Source organism: Triticum urartu, chromosome 3 (genome assembly GCF_003073215.2).
Source record: "Triticum urartu cultivar G1812 chromosome 3, Tu2.1, whole genome shotgun sequence".
Lineage (NCBI taxonomy): Eukaryota > Viridiplantae > Streptophyta > Magnoliopsida > Poales > Poaceae > Triticum > Triticum urartu.
In genome coordinates, this window is record NC_053024.1 from 601,827,156 (window position 1) to 601,835,969 (window position 8,814).

Below are 8,814 nucleotides of genomic sequence, written 5' to 3' on the forward strand. Positions count from 1 at the left end.
TCTTCATTTTACCCCCCGGGCCAGTGCTTCTCTAAGTGTTGGTCCGAACCGGGCAACCTACGGGGCCACCTCGGGGCAACTTGAGGGCTTGTTTTATTCGTAGCTTGACCTATCCGTTGTGTCCTGAGAACGAGATACATGCGACTCCTATCGGGATTGTCGACACATCGGACGGCTTTGCTGGTCTTGTTTTACCATTGTCGAAATGTCTTGTAACTGGGATTCCGAGTCTGATTGGGTGTTCCTAGGAGAAAGAATATCCTTTGTTGACCGTGAGAGCTTGTGATGGGCTAAGTTGGGACACCCCTGCAGGGTTGAACTTTCAAAAGCCGTGCCCGTGGTTATGTGGCAGATGGGAATTTGTTAATGTCCGGTTGTAGAGAACTTGACACTTAACTTAATTAAAATGCATCAACCGCGTTTGTAGCCATGATGGTCTTTTTCCGACAGAGTCCGGGAAGTGAACACGGTTTTGGAGTTACTAGGGGTAGGGGCGCGCCCATGGCGCGCCTCTTGAGACGTTTCTCTGCGCTCATAGGCTGTCTACAGACTTTAGAGTTCCTGCTTTGATCAAATAGCCACCTAACCATCAAGTAGATGTTACCACTAACCAATATAAACACTCGACAATAGTTTAATATGAGGGTATGGTAACAAAAATAAAAGCCACACTCTTCATATTCATCTGATCATACTATAGGAGATGAATAATTTGGCAAGTCAATAATACACATGAATAACAATATGCCATTCCATAAGAAATAATGCTCAGTTCTTTAATACATTTTTCATATGATGGCTACAGAAAGCAAATATAACCTATTTAGCAACAGACTTTCATGTTTTCGATAATTGAGACACTCCCCAGCGTTTGCAGCGGAAAATGTTCAGACTCAAAAACTTACTATACACAACAATATATACACCTACAGCCGCAAGCTCTACAGGGTTGTTTATCCTGAAACAATATCAGAGCAATCAAATTACCAGTATACAACGTGAGCTAAAAACTATGGAAATGTATTTGTACATCAAAGTAGCAGGATGTAGGTTGATACAAACTGTATGACAAGTACAAAATAAAAGACCATTGATGTAACTATAATGTTAAGTTACACACAATTCCATGCTAGATTGACCAGCAATCATTTTCAGCACATGTTGTCTAATTCCCACACATTAAGCAGAGAGAAACTGAGATGAGAATCAATGAAGAAATACAACTTGGATGCAACACACCTCCCAACCCAAAGCTTTCATGAAAAGACCAAAAAGTGAGGTAGCTATTTGTTTGTTCCATGGTACCATGATAATGGATTGGCTTTTCAAAATGCCCTGATATATCCTATTACAACCAGAACGTGGAAACTTTATACTATTGTGCAGGTGTTCAACTCCAAGTTAAAATATGGATTGATAGTTGTGGTAGACCATAATTACCTTCATTGGTAATTTCAGTCGAGAATCACCTTACAGAGCAGGAACCAAAAAGAAATCAAAGAAAAGGACAGATATGAAATGACCCATCCCTGGAGCTCATCCCAGACTAACCACCGCAAGCCTCAACAAAGAGGCTGAAATCTGCGCTCGCCAGCCTGGTAATACCAATTGCCGAGCACTAATCCTATCCAAAATTCTTCTGCAATTAGTCACTGATCAATTCAGTAATTAGACAGTTTAATGGAAAATATATATACGAGTGACTGACACTGAGATTGATCTGAATTTCTTACCATTCAAGCAGCCTCTTGTCCTGCAGAATAGCCTACTCCTTGATCAGAGACTCTCACTTCATGTGTTCTATACACAGGCAGAACAAAGCTTTAAGAAACTCAATATTCAAAGACATTCAGAAATCTTTATGGGCAAATGATCTTCAGAAATCTCACAGACAAGGGTGTCATGAGCCAATTGTTCAGCAGTGGCATCTCGATTCAGGCTGAGGAACTTTGTGTACCTCCAGTGGTAGGTCACGCACGAGCCACGACACCATGAGTGTGCTTTATATATATATGGATGAACACATGAGGAATCCTACCTTGACGACGGATGAAGGTCAAGCTGGACGAAACGAAGACGAAACAGATGATTCACGAATGATGACAACTTCGTGCTCACTTAACACCAACCTGTGAAAAAAGAGCACATATTAGCAAAGAGGAGCAGGAGCACAACCTAAGCAATAATTAACATCCAGTGCAATCAAAATCACCTCATGGTAGCCATCAGGAAACAAAGCAAACACGCAGATGAACCCCTCTTCGGCTACCTCCTAGACAGCGTCGGTTCCTGCTCCTTGCAACATGCAAAATCAGTAATACACCGCAGAGCAATCAACAGAGGATAGTAGGTTTAAGATTTATAATAACATCTGAAAACTTTTTAGGAAAATTTCTATATATTATGCGAATTATCAATTACAGAATTGAGCACCAAAGGCTGAAACCATGCATACCAAAAAATAAAAATGTTTGTTACGACAAATGGTAAATGCATTATTTCTATAAACAAAACAACTACAGGTAAGAAAAAAGTTTCTTCCAGGAGATAATTTGTTCTTGTTGGTTACATATACATGATTTTCCGTTAGATTGGAAAAGCGCCGCACCACTTGTCAAACCAAAATGTATAACCAACTTGACCATAAGATCTAAACAGTATATGCAAGTAATTATTCATACATGAGAAGCTGCTGAGATTGCATAGGTAGAAGATTAGAGTGGCACGGAACACAAATCTAAGTGATAGCACAAGAAATTTTAGTACACGTGGAATTGTCCTCGGTCACAAGTGATAGGTACAGTGGAGGCTATCTGGAGTACATAGATAGAAATAGAAGTTCCATTGCAACATAAAAGAAGCACAATAGACATCCTCTCATCATTATTTCTACCACATAGTATTTGTAGATGATACATGCTTGCACTACAATTTAAGATTTGATATTCGTCTCACATTATATCAAGAGACAAGTTACATCAATGTTCGAGCTCCATCGAGATCTTGGTGGATTGAAGCCTACTTTCAGAACTAATTTGTAAGACCTGCACTAAGCAAAGACACATTTGAAACCAAACATGCTTCAGTGTTTGCGAATCAAACCTATTTCGGTTATATATAATCCCAATTGTTCACCATGGGTTTAATCTCGAAAAGAACAGCAAACTTGAAACAAAGAGAATAATCCAGTATTCTGGATAGTTCATGCATATGAAAGAAACAATACATCTACTTGTGCATATGAAATCCCATGGACTTCCAACAGAAAACTACTAACCAAGCTCACATGTGCCTTTTATATAAAAAATTGTCACAATAAAGCAACTATATATTTTTGGTAGTTTGTTAGTAAATATCCCTTGCAATTATGAGATCTATCATCCATTCAACGTATGTCGTGAAATATTTCAAGGATACAACAGAAGACACACCTCATTAAAGAAGCTTATTTTCTTGCTGTCACTGCCAGAGCTAGGAAGTTCATTAAGTAGTCCCGCATCAATAAAAATGACCAGATGATATCAATAAGCCAAGAACCTTACCTTCTCCACACCATATAAATAGGTAGGCTCGAACAATTTGCTTGCTTTTTCAAACCGCTTCAATGTAACAGACAACATAAGCTAGTGAGAAGTCTGAGAAAGTAAACACTGGAAGTTTACTGGCTAGCACACAGAATTATTAAAATTTGTACATGCACCATTGTAGGAGGAAGAACCAGTGAATATGCCCAATTTACTGCGAAGTGCAAACATTACCAATTGTCAAAAGAAGATGACCCATGCTTGGTAATAGAAGATCCTTAATGACGTGGAGAAAGTCATCCCAATTCGATCTGACCTTTCATTCATATAAGGGAAGAAAAGATCAAACCCTAGTGAGTAGAATGTATGTATGACTAATAAACAATACATAAAAAATATGAGCACAGAAAATCATGGTCTGGAGCTAGAAATATAGGGAGTTTATGAAACTGATCAAAACTTCTTGCCATTAGTTGGAGGGTATTAATAGAAACTTGCCTTATGTTCCTCCAAAATAAGGCAGAACGAGAGTACCACTTTCTGGATAAGTATGTAATCACTGCTTTAAATGATTGATCGATACTCTGAAATTCAAAAGACTCTCGAATTTAGAACAAGCAAATAGAGACAGAAACACTGGATTCCAAATTAGGTTCACAGCAAGAAAGACTTCTATGGCGCAACCACAATACTTTAAACATCTTGGCATATGTTCTGCATCCATATAATAGATCTGAAGTGGAGACCGGGAATCACTATTCAATTCTGCAAGGTGGTATGCACGAGAATGGAGGAATCCAAATCTGCAAGTATAAGAACAAAGGAAACTACTAATTAATCTATAGCCATTGCATTGTATGAACTCCAATAGATCTGCATACACCTTGCACACAGAAAACAAAAGGGAAAACACAGAAAGCTTGCTATTCTAAAGTTGATTAGCACTGGCGCTGAGCGAATTACCAAGATTAAGCATCCGAGGACAGAAAATAATCTAGCAAAATTAGAAACCTAGTAAAGAGAGCATAATCTGAAGGGGCTAGAAGGTGTGGGGATTAAAAGAAGGCAATTTGTGCTTACTTTCGCTCACTGAACATCGACAAGGTTGAAGACACTCCAACAAGCTTTCGTCAGTGTGAATGGCAGGGACAGCAGAAATTTGCATCACCACATGATTCATTGCCAGGGACTCGGGACAATCATGAGTGATTTTCAAAAGTATAGCTACATCATGCCTTACCTGCTTCAAACATACAGCAAAACACTTCATACAGTTTCTTATAGCAATTCATCAAATGACTGGTGTACAGAAATAATGGACCAAAAGTGGACATATAGGATGGTTGGATATGTCAATGCAGCACTGCCTCCAGCTTGAGCTCGCCCGCGGGCTATCCTCTGTTGCCTCCGAATCAAGGGCGCTAGGGGAGGCAGGAGAGAGTGGCAACTGACGAACGAGAGTGGTGGAAAGACGATGAATTAGGGAGGGAGGGGGCGAGAGGGATGGGAAGAGAACCTGGGAGGGCGATGTTGGCTTCGTTCCCGCCTCGCTAGGAGCCGGTGGTGGAGGAGGCAAAGCGGGGGGCGGAGATGCGCAGGCCAGCGTGGGGAGGCCAAAAGTGGCTCTGATGCTCTTGTCGCTGCCTTGCCGTCAGGGTCGTGGGGAAGAGCAGCGCCACACCTGGGTGAAGTGGTGGCGGTGGTTGCTGCGCGGAGGGCGCCGGTGGCGGCGGCAGATGAGGGAGAGGGAGAGGGAGAGGAATAGGGGGGTGGGGACTGGGTTTGGGCCGCTGGCCAATCTCTTTCTCTCTTTCTTCTCGATGAAGCGAACCGTTTGTCCCGTAGCGAATCCGACGTGGACATCACGAGCGCCCGCTCTTGATGCGCAATTGAATGTGTTTGTGCGTAAGTAGTTTCAGGATCACTTCTTGATCACTTCTAGCTTCTCGACCGTTGCGTTGCTTCTCTTCTCGCTCTCATTTGCGTATGTTAGCCACTATATATGATTAGTGCTTGCTGCAGCTCCACCTCACTACCCTTTCCTACCCATAAGCTTAAATAGTCGTGATCTCGCAGGTGTGAGATTGCTGAGTCCTCGTGACTCACAGATACTTCCAAATAGTTGTAGGTGCCGATGATACCAGTGCAGGTGACGCAACCCAGCTCAAGTGGGAGCTCGATGAAGATCGTGTTCGTTGTGTTGTTTCGTTTTCTGTTGATCAGTAGTGGAGCCCAGTAGGGACGATCGGTGATCTAGCATTTGGGGTTGTCTTCCTTTTATTTTGGTTCCGTAGTCGGACCTTGATTGTATTCTGGATGATGTATGTTTAACTTGTATTTGTGTGAATTGGCAATTGTAAGCCAACTCTTTATCCCTTTCTTATTCAGTACATGGGATTGTGTGAAGATTACCCCACTTGCGACAAAACTACCATGCGGCTATGCCTCTAAGTCGTGCCCCGACACGTGGGAGATATAGCCGCATTGTGGGTGTTACATAGGACCCCGCTGCCACGGGAGGGTAGGACAAAAGATGTCATGAAAGTTCTTTTCCATAAGCACGCATGACTATATTCGGAATACATGCCTACATTACATTGATGAACTGGAGCTAGTTCTATGTCACCCTATGTTATAACTGTTGCATGATTCCGACATAATTCTCCATCACCGATCCAATGCCTACGAGCTTTTCATATATTGTTCTTGGCTTATTTACTTTTTCGTTACTACTGTTACAATCACTATAAACCAAAAATATTACTTTTGCCACCGTTACCACTACTATCATATTACTTTGCTACTAAACACTTTACTGTAGATATTAAGTTTCCAGGTGTGGTTGAATTGACAACTCAGCTGCTAATACTTGAGAATATTCTTTGGCTCCCCCTGTGTCGAATCAATAAATTTGGGTTGAATACTCTATCCTCGAAAACTGTTGCGATCCCCTATACTTGTGGGTTATCAAGACTATTTTCTGGCGCCGTTGCCGGGGAGCATAGCTCTATTCTTTGAGTCACTTGGGATTTATATCTGCCGGTCACTATGAAGAGCTTGGAAGATGAAAGAACCAAGATTTTTCCCTCAACTACGAGGGGAGGTAAGGAACTGCCATTTAGCTCTGCACTTAATTCACCTTCTGTTTTGAGTAAACTTGTGACACCTACTCCTGCTATTCATTCTGATATGTCACATGTTATTGATGATGCCACTTCAGCTTTGCATGATACTTATGATGAAACTACTTCTATGTTTGATACTATTGCGCCACTTGGTGAATTTCTTGATGAACAACTTACTAGGACTAGAGAGAATGAAATTATTGAAACTGATAATATTGATGAAAGTGATGATGAATATTCTCCCCCTAGATATGAATTGCCTGTTGTGCCTGAGGGTTATGTTATAGGTGAATTTCTTGATGAACAACTTACTAGGGCTAGAGAGAATGAAATTATTGAAACTGATAATATTGATGAAAGTGATGATGAAGATTCTCCCCCTAGATATGAATTGCCTGTTGTGCTTGAGGGTTATGTTATGGATGAAGAAACTGCTAAAGACTTTCTTGCTTGCAATGATAGATCCGATCTTAAGAAATTATTAGCTAAGCTTAAAGAAAAGTCTTTGAATGCTAGAATGAAATACGACCCTACTTTTGCTACTTCACCTGTCTTTATTACTGATAAGGATTATGATTTCTCTGTCGACCCTGAGTTAATTACTTTGGTTGAATCTGATCCTTTTTATGGTTATGAATCTGAAACTGTTGTGGCACATCTTACTAAATTAAATGATATAGACACCCTATTTACTCATGATGAGAAAACTCGCTATTACTTTATCCTTAAGTTATTTCCGTTCTCATTAAAGGGTGATGCTAAAACATGGTTTAATTCTCTTGATCCTGGTTGTGTGCGTAGTCCCCAGGATATGATTTATTACTTCTCTGCTAAATATTTCCTCGCTCATAAGCAACAAGCTGCCTTAAGGGAGATATATAATTTTGTGCAAATTGAAGAAGAGAGTCTCCCACAATTTCGGGGGAGGATTCTCCAATTACTTAATGCTTTGCGTGATCATCCTCTTAAGAAAAATGAAATACTTAATATCTTTTATAATGGACTAACCGATGCTTCCAGAGACTACCTGGATAGTTGTGCTGGTTGTGTTTTCAGGGAAAGAACTGTTGATCAAGCTGAATTACTATTGAATAATATGTTGACTAATGAAAATGATTGGACACTTCCTGAACCAACTCCTAAGCCAACTCCAAAGAAAAAGGGTATTCTATTTCTCAGTCCTAAAGATATGCAAGAGGCAAAGAAATCTATGAAAGAAAAAGGTATTAAAGGTGAAGATGTTAAGAATTTACCACCTATTGAAGAAATACATGGTCTTGATAACCCGACACAAGTAGTAAAGGTAAATTCTCTCTATAGATTTCATAAAGGTGATATTCCTCGTTATAAGTATGCTAGCCAATGCTTGGATGAGTTCGATAATTTTATTGTTAAGCAAGAAAATTTCAATGCTTATGTTGGTAGACAATTGAAACACAATGCTGAAATGCTTGAACACTTAAGTGATTATATGTCTAGAGTTAAAGGTGAACTTAAACTTATTAGTAAACATGCTTCTATGGTTACCACTCAAGTAGAACAAGTACTTAAGGCTCAGAATGATTTGCTCAATGAATTAAATAATAAGAAAAATGATAATGCTATTAGAGTTATGACTAGAGGGGGTAAAGTGACTCAGGAACCTTTGTATCCTGAGGGCCACCCTAAGAGAATTGAGCAAGATTCTCAGAGAGCTAATATTGATGCACCTAGTCCTTCTAAGAGGAAGAAAAAGAAAAATGATAAGACTTTGCATGCTTCTAGTGAACCTGTTGTTGATACACCTGAGAATCCCAATGATATTTCTATTTCTGATGCTGAAACACAATCTAGTAATGAACATGAACCTAGTGATAATGTTAATGATGATTTTCATGTTGATGCTCAACCTAGCAATAATAATGATGTAGAAATTGAACCTGTTGTTGATCTTGATAACCCATAATCAAAGAATCAACGTTATGATAAGAGAGACTTCGTTGCTAGGAAACACGGTAAAGAAAGAGAACCATGGGTTCAGAAACCCATACCCTTTCCTCCTAAACCATCCAAGCAAAAGGATGATGAGGATTTTGAGCGCTTTGCTGAAATGATTAGACCTATCTTTTTGCGTATGCGTTTGAATGATATGCTTAAAATGAATCCTTATGCTAAGTACATGAAAG

General features: G+C 39.9%; 1 long non-coding RNA gene across 18 annotated transcripts; it reads right to left on the minus strand.

Annotated features, from left to right (window-relative positions):
* Positions 1-727: 727 nt before the first annotated feature.
* Positions 728-5,315, minus strand: LOC125545270. 18 transcript variants are annotated; one of them, XR_007299955.1, is made up of 6 exons: positions 5,041-5,315; positions 4,605-4,613; positions 4,217-4,327; positions 2,213-4,108; positions 1,734-2,129; positions 728-1,652 (listed from the first exon to the last, which is right to left on the minus strand). It is a non-coding gene; the product is annotated as an uncharacterized LOC125545270 (long non-coding RNA). The 18 variants fall into 18 exon arrangements; XR_007299949.1 differs by having other exon boundaries at positions 4,605-4,648; XR_007299940.1 differs by having other exon boundaries at positions 4,605-4,764.
* Between the last annotated feature and the right edge of the window lie 3,499 nt (positions 5,316-8,814).